Consider the following 13,251-nt stretch of genomic DNA (forward strand, 5'->3'; position numbering starts at 1 on the left):
AGCTCTTTTCTAGAGCACTTTTGTTTAACTCCTTAACAGCTGGCAATGGATGTACAGTATATGTAAACTTGCTGGTCCAACACAATTAACCCTCCCAAATTCAGTCCGATACCATCCTACAGCCAGTTGTGAGTAAAACCAGATTTTTTCTTCTCCTCTAGGCACACACACTACATTTTGGAGACGAATTACAGGAGTTCAGCATCGGACTGGGGGGCCCAGGGCCCACCGGGGTTGCTGCCTTGGGGCCCCTCAGACACAAAGCGCCCGCCACAACTCTGGTCCCCCACGCCTACCTTCTTTTTCTTTCAGCCACTCCAGGGGCAAGTGAGGGAGGAAGCGGCTTCCGCGCAAGGACGGATCTGGGCCATAAGGGCACACCGGGTTTTTTCCTGGTGTCCCACCAGCCCAGATCGTCACTGCAAGAGTTTGCATTTGTTCCCCAAAATCCACGACGTGTGCCTGCATCCCAGGGTGGAGGTGGTCATTGCAGGTGCAAGTGAAGAAGAAAGAAGTTGCCAGCAGAGGGACGATTCTCTGCAAGCTTTTTTTGCAGGCCAACATCAGCTCTGAGTAGTATTAGCCTAAATGTGCGTGCGTTAAAATGCCTCCTTGTACATACATATAGTTGTGCTCACAGCCGTTGCCTTCCACCTGCCTCTTAGGGAGGAACTCCAAGATGCGTCTGCGTTTTCATCCGACATTTGGATAAATGTAGTTCTTACCTGCGATTTCTCCTTCACTTTCTGTTATCTTCACAACATCCGACACGTCGCATGCATTTCGTTGCAATAAGGACGTGTCGGCAACAGACGCATCGTGGAGTTCCTCCTTAAGGCACAGAATTGGAAGCACGTGTTTATGCAATTGCCTTGTAATGCATTGCTCATAATTGTGTCAGGAGCAACTCCCTGTCAGAGGCGGGCCTGTCCGGCTGGGCGCCCTAAGCAGTCCAGCCGGCTAGCTCACCCCCCATCTCCATGTCATGCGCATGCGCTGCAGCAGGGTTCATGTGCACCTGCACATCAGTGGCACTTACCTGCACATGCGCATCAGAGCTCAGGTGTGCATGCATGGCATCAGCGCTTATGTGCGCATGCTCAGTAACATCTTTCGCGCACGCATACACAGAAGCAGCATTCTCGGGCACAAGTCTAGTGCCAGGTCTGGTCTAGGAGTAGGCAGAAGAGGTAGCTGCCCAGCGCCCTAGGCAGCTGCCTCTTCATCCTACCCCTAGTTCCGGCACTGCTCCCTGTGGCAAGTGCAAGAACACTGGAATTCTGGGAATTTGGGGAAAAAACATGCCAATTGTGCTTGAAATTGCACTTTGCTCACTGCACTTGCAGTCTTAATCGAGCCGTAGTATGAGATGTCAGCTATACTCCATGTACACTGGGGTTACTAACATGCTGAAGTTCATTATGCAGTTGATTTCTATTCGCTCCTGTTCAGGGTCGGACTGGGGTCCAGGGCCCCCAGGGCTGCCACCTCAAGTGTACCTGACACCACAACCCTCGCCCTTCTTCTCCCCTCCACACGTATGCTCTTGCTGTATGAATTTTTTAAAGGTGTCCTGCAATAAAGGCATGCTCTGGTCAGCGTACAGAATCAAAACATTATTCGTTGTGCTGTCATTCATGTGCTGATGGATTATGCACTGAAATGAATCAGTGTTTGAGTGCTACAGAAATCAGTTGCAGCTGATTAATGTGCCAAATAACAAAGAAGTAAATATTTAAGAACTCAGGAATGTGGATGGATATCACATTGTGACTGTTGATTGCAGTAATTACGCAATTACTGCCTAAAGTAGAACAGAGATTGTATTCAATCCGGCCTATTTAAAAAGTGGATTTAACATATTTCTACAGTGTGCAATAGTTTTCATATGCATGTTCCACTAGTGGCACTCTAATAGTTGATCAACAATCCCCTATTGACAGACAAACAGACTGGCAGACAAAATTACACTCTTTCTTTGTGTCTTCTTTGAGCATCTTCACAATTAACCTCTCATAAAATTGAACTTTCTATAAGAAGCTATTTACATTTAATGCTTTTTGGGGGGGAGTCAGGAACAATTCCCCCAATCTGATAGTCGCTGACCACATCTCCAGGGAAATCATAATTTCAGTGCCATATCCACACTTGTAATAATAGCAAATAAAAAATAGATATATTATAAAGATATAGGAGAAGATGCAGGGAGATACCTATCATCCAGAGTACAAAGTATATAAGACTGCCCTCCTTGGGTCCATTAAGGGGCCCCACACTGTGTGAACATCTGGAGAGTGACCTGCCTTTGGGGGCCGTCCTAAGCCTCCCATGTCTCCCTTCTTCTCACAAATTGAGTTGAGCTGTACATGAACAACATAACTATAATACAGCAGACCCCACAGTCCGGGGGACCCAGAAGACAGAGGGGCCTGGACGACCCTCTGTGCAATGAATGAGTTTATAAATCAAACATATAAAAAATGACATACAGGATGATTCTACAATGGCCGTTAGCTTTGCAAGTAGGCAGAAGGAAACTTGTATTGCCATAACCACCATATTTTCATCACTGTCAACTATTCTCCAAAACCTAAGGGAAACCTAAGATATTTTCATTAAAAAAACAAATCCTCGTACCACATAGAACAGGATATAGGTTGAGTCATAAGGTATAGAGGCATCCTTATGACCCTGTTTTTTTATTTTACAGGTTTTTGTAGAACCTGTTTTGTCAGTTTGCTACAAAGCTGACTTTTCAGCCTCAGAGCTCATTTAATCTGCATTTTTTGTAACATGTGTTCTCCTCCATGCATGGGACTTACTGTTAAGGTATAATTAATGGTATTTGATTGAATTGGGCAGGGCGGGATTTACATAACGGGCCGCTGCTGTTCATCGCCCCTGTCCCCTCCCCTTTATTCACGCACATTATCATCATCGGGATCGGAGCAATGGGGATTTTCGCGTGGGAAATTTAAAAAACTATTGTATCTCCTGCGCATCCTCAGTATTTCTGAACAAATGTGGGTATGGTTGGGCAGCATGCTGCCCCCTAAAATCCGGCCGCCCTAGGCCCGGGCCTTGGTGGCCTCTCCACAAATCCGGGCCTGGAATTGGGTATAATACTAGCCCTAGCTGGAGCATGCAAAACTTGATTGCAGTTTGAATGTACAGGCACTGATTTTGTATTTAGATATTTTAACTGTGTATCCATTTTTCAACTCACTCTTTGACACATCCATTGACAAATAAAAAACATGCAATGGATTAATTCATCGGCTTGCTAAAGTATTAATATACTATAATATACTATGACACAATGGAAGCCACTAGGTTTAGAAAAAAGAAAAAAACATATAAGAAAAGGTAGCAGTTTCTGACAAGATTCCACTTAAAGGCCCATCATAGCTTCATGTGTTTGCCAGATGGACATATGAAGAAGTTAGTTATTTCCAAATGCTTGTACCTTTAGCAACAAGGAAGCTGTTACTAGCCCAACTTGTTCAAGCCACAAATGTCTCACAAAATGGCTGACTGCAATCTTCCTTATAACTTCCCATAGCTATCTTATTACATTTGATCAGCTAACAAGAATTCAGAAGTAGATGTGGATGTCTTTTTAAAAAAGGCTCTTTCTCAGAGAAAGGCTGCAGGGGTTAAAAGACAACCAAACCCCCAAAATGAATATGGCTAAAAATGCCATATTTTAGATACTGAACTTATTGCACCAGCTTTAAGTTTCAGCTTCTCAATAGCAGTATTGATCCAGGACTTCAAACTTGTCACAGGGGGTCACCATATTAGAAAGTGTCTGCGACACTCAAATTCTCAGTGAGCTCTGAGCAGCTGTTGAGAAGCTAAGCTTAGGGGTCGTTGCAAATTTACAAGCAGGAAATGAGGTTTGTCTGTAATATAAGATGATGCTACAGGGCTGATTGTTAAATTCTGATGCTAATTGCACTGATCTGACATGTAGTAATTATCTGTATTAAGTACTAATCAGCCTAATCAGCTACTGTGGCACATATTCTATGTGTACTGTATATTGTGAGTTGGTCCCTAAGCTCAGTAAATGACACAGAGGCTACAGGGCATCTTTGAAGGCACAGATTATCCCTGTTTATCCATGTTGTTATTTTGTTGTTAGTGTAACATGTATTCCTAGTCCTAATTAGTCAGGTAATTCAAGGTAACATACTTTCCTTGTTGGTTAATGGAACCTACATCATTTGTATTTGAGCAACATCAGGGGGCTGCAGGTTGCCCATCGCCTATGGGAATTGATATACAATACTGAACTTTATTTATAGATGCATAAAAATTTTCCCTTTCCCATTGCCTTCAGTACTTGTTTGCCAAGTGATAGTTTCATACTTCATTTTCTGGTTAATACAATGCACCGAACAAAACAATTATTATAGAGAATTCCAAGCCAAACATTATTTAGAATGTCACAACTTCTAGGTTCTATTAACAAGACATGAGTTATGTGCAGAATAAGGGAGAGAGCCAAAAAGACACGACGTAGATCCAGAATGAAGCCATAATTCGATTTTCCACACATACATGCCTCTAGGCCAGGAACACAACAATGTGTTACCATTTGCTAAATATCTAGACAACATAATAGCCTCTAACTTAAAGAATTTTGTTGAGGATATTTAGGATCATTCAAAGAACATCACCCTGGTATATAACTCCTCGGGCAACAAACAATTTTAGATGCAACAGGGCTCATTTTAGAACAGAGTGCAAGGTGCATAAAAGAACTGTTTAGTTTTGCCCACATTCCACCTTGTCCCTAACTGTATTATCAGTGTCAAGCATAAATCTTTGTATAAGGGGCATAATTTTTAAGTGTAACAAGTGCCACATAGACAGAATGTGGGTGTCCCCTTGGATGCCTTTTAGCAGAGTGTCTTTCTGCAGATGCAATCACAGGTGCCAAATACACTTATAAAGGAGAACTAATGCTAAACAAAGAAGTAGGGGAGAAATGTACATTATGTTTTGCAATTCTCAGCCCAATAAAGATCTGTGCATCCAAATATTGCCCCCAGATGGTCCCCATCTTATTTTCTCCTCATTTTCAAAACACATGCTCTGTGCTCCTGTCAGTTACCTGAGCTTAGGGCATGACTCACAATATACAGTGTATATAGAATATAAAAGTCACAATACAAGACTGATGTGTTGAGGCCTGGATCATTACTACTATTAAGATGCTGAAACTCTAGTGGTGCATTATGTTTAGTGTATTGAATCTGTCATTACTTGCCATATTTATTTTTATGGTTCAGTTTACCTTTAAGTGCATGGCAAATGATAAGGAAGCTTGTGGTTAGCCTGGCAGAGATATAATGGCTGCTTCAGCACGGCTAAAACTGCAGAAACAAACTCGACCTAACTCCCATCCATGAATTTGGCTAATTTACTAATAATTAGGCTTGGAAAAAATGTGATCAAAAATTTGGGTTTTTACGAATATCTAAAATTGTTCAAGTTTATAGGCTTAAACAGCACAATTTTTTAAAGTTTATAGGCTTAAAATCCTCTAATACCTCAAATGTATCTAGTTTTTGAGTGAAAACCAGCATCAAAACACACGAAAAACATTTTCAAATGGTTAAAGGGACCTCTGGCATTAACTTTTACATGAATCGACACGTTTTAGCTGGAGTATTTTTGGATTCAAATTTTTTGTTGCTTTTGAGTATTCTTAGTGAAAAACTGGAATATTTAGAGAAAACAAATCTCAACCTTTAATAAATTACCCCTTAGAGTAAAGAAATACTGACGCAAATTATTCAGACATCAGTAACAGCCATCTCAACATTGTTATTGCTCCCCTTTAAAATAAGATAACTAAGAATCTAATCTGAAGGCTAATGTCACCACATATGAAAAGTTTATTGCAGGAGAATGGCAGTTAGAGAGATTTAGCTTTTGGCTACTGTCTAAGTTGTCCCAAACCCCCCTCATAATAATACATGAATGTTTTGTTTATGTTAAATTAAACCATACACACTATAAAAAAATAAAGATAAAGTGCACTTTCTGCCTCTGTCTAGGCCTCATTTAGAAAAAGCAGTGCAAAATTAAGTAGCAAAACCCACACTTAAGTACAGAGCTTTATTGTGCCCAAAAAAGGGCAAAGGCCCATTTTTCCAGCGACCCTGGAGATACACCTGCCTTATGAAATGTTGGTATCAAGCAATTTCCACAACATCACTAATAAAGACATATATACGACCTATATGTACCCGCCCTATTCAAATTGACCTAAGCTTAAGTTTCGCTAGGCAGAAATTAACGTTAGTGAAAGTTTGCTATGAAATGCTCGCACTGACTAATTAATGCTAGTGAAACTTCACCAGCGTTCGGCTGCCAAGACACAACTTTGCATTTTTGTAAATTAGCGTATGTGCTGTGAATTTACTTCAGATGAAGTGGCATAAAGTGTGGCTGAGCCTTAGTGAATTTGCCGCACAATGCTAAGGACTTCTATGCAGGAACAAAAAAGATATAATTTTTGAGCCACAATGGGGAGGGCATAAAAAAACAAAATATCTTTATAGATAGGAAAGTAAGTATGTATACTATGTGGTTATCAAGGGTCAAATAATACCTTTCATCAATTACGAAACAAAAACAGAATAAGCAAAGTTATACAGTATACCAGCTGGGGCCATGCAAAATGCTATATAAGGAAAGGGAGGGGTTCACAAAAAACAAGTACAGCAGGAATGGTAACCGCAATATATAAGAACAGTATTTTTTTAAATGAGCTACTAGAAAAACAAGAACTACATGCACAAGGTTTAAGAGGTACTATAATAATGGGGACAATTTTGTAATACATGTTAAGTTTGGTGTGCTTCTAGTATTTCAGAAACACAATAATAATATATTGATTGGATGGCTAGGGTTAAACTCTTAACAAGCAAAATAATTACTGAAAGACTAGGAAGCATGTTGAAAAGAACATTCCATTGTGCTACTTGTAATTTAGGAAAATACTGTAATTTCAAACAGTTTGGTAAAAAAAATAAAAGCATGCAGAGGACCACAGGAGACCTCAATAAAGCTTTCAAAAGTAATATTTTAAAATAAATTGTGCAAGTTAATTGTGGGAGAAAATCACACCTTTCAGTGAAAATCCATTAATATTCTAGGTCACACTGTATTCAAAGTCCACACTGACATGCACTTCTAACATAATAATGTGGGTTTTTTGGTACTGAAATATTTTCTTATTTTTGCAAAAATAAAGTTTGATTATATAACTTTTAAGTAGAAATATATTACTAATAAATATATAGGTGAATATATAGGGGTCAATTACGGATCCCGGGTTGCGAGTAGTATAGTTATAAGGGGCACAAGAAGTTGCTCACTTAACAAGCACAAGTGCCAAATAAAATCCAGTGAGCAGCACTAAGGTGCCCAGGCCAGTCCTGACCTTACCACCTGATATAGTTGCATTATTATACAGAATGACCATGTAGAACAGTTGCACTAATATATAGTATGACCATGTAGAGTTGTTTTTAGAACGAAACATGACAACATAGGAGGGGTAGTATTTTTTTACTACTCTGGCCCACCCTATGTCTCTAAAATGATCCCCTAGTACTCAGAAAAATATATGCCACTGCCATCACCTAGGTTCTTGCTATATGCAACTTCCTGCTCTTCCATGAATTTGAAGCAGCGTAGGTGGTTCTTCAAAGTGAGGGCAGTGAGGTTGTGGAATGCACTGCCGGAAGATGTTGTGATGGCTGATCCTATTAATGCCTTTAAGAGGAGCTTGGATGATTTCTTGGACAAGCATAATATCATGGGCTTTTGTGATACTAAAATCAACAATTAGTATAGATATTGATATATATTTTATTAGTGGTGTAACTATAGAGGAAGCAGACCCTGCAGTTGCACGGGGGCCCGAGGAACAGGGGGACCCAGACTGTAGGGTCTGCTTCCTCAATAGCTAATAAAAAAACCCTCCTCCCCAGCTGCTCTCTTACCTGTGGTGAGGAAGGGGGACACAAGTCAGGCGGAAGTGGACAGAATCGGGGCAGGGAGTGGGTGGGGCGGAGTCAGGGTGGGGAGTGGGTGGGGCAGAGGCGGGATGGGAAGTGGTGGGAGGATGGGGATCGGCGTGAGGTGAGTTTTTCCAACCCAACTTAATTATGTAACTGTATGTAACTATGCACCAAGTGTGGGTTGAAACAAATGCTTTCAATATACTTTGTATCTTTATTTACTCAAATGTTTTCGTTTTTATAACAGATACTTTAATTTTTACCCAAATAGTTCCTTTTTTATGATGGATACTTTCATATTTTAACAATTTCAAAATGACTTTTCAACTGCAGCCATCCCGCTTTTGTAAAAGACAGCTTCCAGCATCTTTAACATAGTTGCAACTTTTTCTGGAAAATAAATACGGGTTTTCATACTGGCAGAGTTGCTGCCCAATAGTCAGTAAGAATGCTGTAAGCTGTAGTTTGCCATTGGAAGGCCTCATTACTACCAAGAGAGTTTTAAATAATATATATTTATAATATATCTGTATGAGTTTCCAACCTGTAGTATTTTAACAGGTTTCTTTGTTTGACGGCAGCATTGTGGTGCATCATGGTAAATGTTTCCTTGGCTTTTCTTTGTCCCCAGATGACATGAGTGATGTCACAAAAGCTGCGGTACAACAACACCAGCAGCAGGAAGTTCATTTGAATTTTAGAGTATCTGATGCAGATTTTCTTCACTTCTACAAGCACTGAATACATAATCTAGTATTTAAACCTGTCATTACTGGAATAGTATGTTTTTATTCCAGGCACCCATTACAAGGATAAAAGGTACACTACCACAGTGGGATTCTTCTAACCTTAGCAAAAAAATGTTGCAATTAAATTCACAGCAGGGTGACTTAGCTTTTATGACAACTCTCAATACACAATATTTCAACTTTCCTGTCAATGCACATATGACACCACATGACTGACAGGCATTTGTTTAGATATCAAATATTTACAAGAAACTGTAAAGAAACTGGTTCAGGACACAATTGTAAATGTGAACAATAGCATCCCTCCATTTAGTAGTACCATACAGAGAGAGAGAGAGAGAGAGAGAGAGAGAGAGAGAGAGAGAGAGAGAGTCAGAGAAAAAACTAAACTAAGCCAGCTCTGGAGTCTTATTAACTTTGCTTAAATGCTTATGTCCCATGTGGCCCCCCTTCAAGTCGCTGACTAACTAATAAAAACTGGATAAACAGATGTGCAAAATAAAACATGTTTCCAATATAGTTAGTAAGGCAAAAATATAATGTATAAAGGCTGGAGTGACTGGATGTCTAACCGAACAGAACACTACTTCCTGCTTTTCAGCTCTCTAACTCTGAGTTAGTCAGTGACTTTAATATAATATTAATATAAAATCCACATTTTTAGTGGAAAAAAACCTTCACATTTTTCAGGATTTATTAAACCCCAAGGCTGCAAAAAGTCAGAATCCAGCATCTCTGACCTGCTGAGATTGTATATAAGTTAATGGGAGAGGTCCCTATCCTATTTGCAAGGAATTAGCACCTAAATCGGACTATTTTGGACTTTTCGGGAAAAAGCCTGAAAAAAAATCGAGCTTTTTTATTAACAAATAAAGTCCAATCAATTCTAGTTTGGTCAGACTTTTTTATTTAAAAAGGCCAAAAAAAAAAATCGGATTTTGGTGTTAAATATGGAAAACCACACTGTTTGCTTAGGATTTTTGTTTTCAATGAAGCTGTTTTTTACATGATTGCAATGATAGCAACATGGTAATATTATGCAGAATGGCTACTGTTCTAGTAACCCATAACAACTAGCCAGTGAGTAACATGCTGCTCAGTTGTTTAAAAGCAAACATATTATTGGTGTCTATGGGCAACTATACCTGAGCAAATGTAGCACATTATTATTAACCCAAAAGTGCCTTGAGGAGTATCTGACTTATTTATGAAAACAGACTGCACTACAGTAAATCTATCTTTGATATTTTTTTATTGTCAGGCTGACATATAATCAATTCATGAAGCCTTTCCTAAAGCTGTTATGCCCCACAAAACATGACAGAGCTTGCCCAACAAAGAAACACAGGGCACTGAGCCTGGAGGAAACTGCCATCCTAACATTAACTATTTATCTTATCATTCCAGAAAGCAAAGTACTTTATTTTTTTTAATTCTTTTTTTCACAGTTTTAGTTTGTGTGTCTTTAATGAGAAGCTTTTTAGTATTATTATTTATAATAAGTTGCAATAATGTAAACTTTCAGCTAAGCTTCATTGAAGCTCTTACCTCCACATGGCACTCTCTGTAACTGTGTATAATTTAGTTATTTCAGTGTTTAATACACCAGTTAAAAAATGGTTCAAGGTCACTAACTGCAGCAACAAAAACTGTGCAACAACTTAAATGTTTAACAAAATGAACAGAACAGAATGAAGTGACCTGCTGGCTCCCTTGTGAAAGTCTGTTCTCTTTTTACATTGTGATCCAATTTGTAGTCCCTTAACTAAAATCTTCCCAATGGAACAGATGAGACAGATATTAGCAGCATAGCAAACTGTAGTGGCAATGAAACGATAGCCCAGTCTCCAACATAACATTGGATCCTCTAGATTCTTTACTGAAAACCAATAACCAAAATGGCACATGAAGCAGCAAAGTATGACATTTGTATAACAGATTAACAGTTGATATTTTCTCAGTAAATATGCTCCACTGGACATTTGGTTGTATCCAACTGATGGAGCATGTTCAGAGACTACAGACAGTGTATGACACCCCCATTTCTCTTGTGCATATGCCTTTTTGGTCTCAGTGGATTTATGGGGCTTCATCTGTGTTATACTAATTTTATTTGCTTAACATCGTAACTCTTGGCATTACTGTAAATGCAGTATCATTTATTTTTATCTGAACTTTACAAAGTTTTTCCATTTTCACAAACATATTCATCTTTACATTGTTGTGCTCTCATATTTACTGTATTTCAATTTTGCTTTTAAGATGTCAGCCTGGAATTATAATTATTTTCTTTCTACAACCAATCTTTAACTTGCCATCACCTTTGCTAATTTCATTTATTATCTGAAAATAAATAAATGTCATAAACACAAGTAAACAGTACAAGTGGGACATTTATATCTGAGCTTAGCTTTGCATAATTCTATATGAGGCACATAAAATAACTACACAGTAATTCTATACAACATGCTGCGTCTCAATTATGAGCTAATTGCCTTTTAGTGACTAGAATATTGTAAGTCCTCTAATAATCTTTAGTTTTTTTTAATCATTTATTTATACTTCTCCTATTGCTAAAGCACAAATCATGGGCAAATAAGATCCCAAAAAAGTAATGAATCAAAGTGTTTCTGCAGTTTGTGTAAATTGTAATTATATTATTTGTAAATGTATATACAGTAGAACCCCCATTTTAAGCCCCCTGATTTTAAGTTTCCCCTCATTTTACATTGTTTATTTGTGGTCCCTTCTGTATATTATGCATAAAACATTACCCTGATTTTACATTTTCCTGGTCCCCTGAAAAACGTAAAATGGGGGTTCTACTGTATTCATTTTCAAACAGAAAAGGCATTAGGTTTAACAGTCAGTAAAGATCATCATTATCCTTCTGTATATATTCAAGCTTTTAGGTTTTAACTAGGGATAAACTGAATCCCAGATTTGGTTCGGGATTTGTCTGAAGAGCCTGGCTGAACCCTATATAATTGAAAAAAATAGTCTTTGGTTATTTCCATGTATTGGTTATCTCCACCCATGCAGTGGCAATTTCTGCCAGGCAGGGGGCTCATCACAAAATTTTGGGATGATTTACTAAAATTTGCATTTTTTTGCACAAATCATATTGTTTCTTTATTTCTTTCTCATTTTTCTTTTCTTATTTTTCCTCATTTTATCTCTCTACAACGCTATTAATTTGAGATTTATTATGTGTAAAATCATAAAATCCTTCAATACAAGACCAAGTAAAAGATGTTAAGGTCTCATAGTCAACGGGAGCTGCACTGATCCTATTGGACCACTTTTAATAAATTTGGACTCTTAGAGGTTTTCTGATTTTTTTTCACTAGTAATTAACCGCATAGCATCATTCAGCATTTTTTCCATTTTCCATTCGATTTTTTCCATGGCATTCACAGTTTGAGAAATAGAGTTTAAACGTAGTTTTAAAAACCTCTAAAACCATTAAAATTTGACCTTTAATAAATAGGTGTGTCAAACTTTTAACACATATCATGTAAGAAGAATACACAACATTTACTTTACTTAGCCCTGATGAAGTTAAACTGTGAATCCAAAAAAAATCTTTATTTTTAATCTTTATTAACTTGTTCATTTAGGAGTTTGGGGAGGGTTTTGTAAATAATGTTTGCAGATGAAACAAAACTATTTAGCCCAATTAATTCCACCCAGGATGCATCATCCTTTAAGCAGGATCTTGACAAACTGGCAATTTGGGCGGCTAAGTTGCAAATGAGATTCAATGTTGATAAATGTAAAGTCATGCACCTGGGATGTAAAAATATCCAAGCCACTTCTGCACTAGGAAAATCCATAATGGAAAGGGACATTGTAAGGGCAAATAAGATCTTGAGCTGAATTAAAAGAGGAATAGATTCGCGGGAGTAGGGAATTATTTTTCCACTGTACAGAGCACTGGTAAGGCCCCACCTGGAATATGCCGTACAGTTTTGATCTTCAGTAACAAGTTGGGGTTATTTACGCTGTAAAAGAGGCGCTTAAGGGGTGATATGATAACTGTGTATAAATGTATAAGGGGGTCATATAATAATCTCTCTAATGCTTCATTTACCAGTAGGTCTTTCCAGCTGACACGAGGGCACCATTCAGATTTAAAGAAAGGAGATTCCAGCTAAATATTTGGAAGGGTTTTTTACAGTGAGAGCTGTGAAGATGTGGAATTCTCTCCCTGAATCAGTCGTGATGACTGATATATTAGATAGCTTTAAGAAGGGGCTGGATGGCTTTTTAGCAAGTGAGGAAATACAGGGTTATGGAAGATAGCTCATAGTACAAGTTGATCCATGGACTGGACTGATTGCCATCATGGAGTAAAAGCTGTGTGTTTGTTTCAGAAAGACTACAATCAGTCAGTCAGCCAGCCCAGTCAGGCGCCCCAGGCAGCGCCCAACAATGGCGCGCATGTGTGTAAAAAC

At 38.5% G+C, this 13,251-nt stretch overlaps 1 protein-coding gene across 2 annotated transcripts in view; it reads right to left on the reverse strand.

Annotated features, from left to right (window-relative positions):
• pde4b.S (phosphodiesterase 4B S homeolog) overlaps window positions 1-13,251 on the reverse strand; it is a 257,804-nt gene that overhangs the window by 123,221 nt on the left and 121,332 nt on the right.

Source organism: Xenopus laevis, chromosome 4S (genome assembly GCF_017654675.1).
Source record: "Xenopus laevis strain J_2021 chromosome 4S, Xenopus_laevis_v10.1, whole genome shotgun sequence".
Classification (NCBI taxonomy): Eukaryota; Metazoa; Chordata; class Amphibia; order Anura; family Pipidae; genus Xenopus; species Xenopus laevis.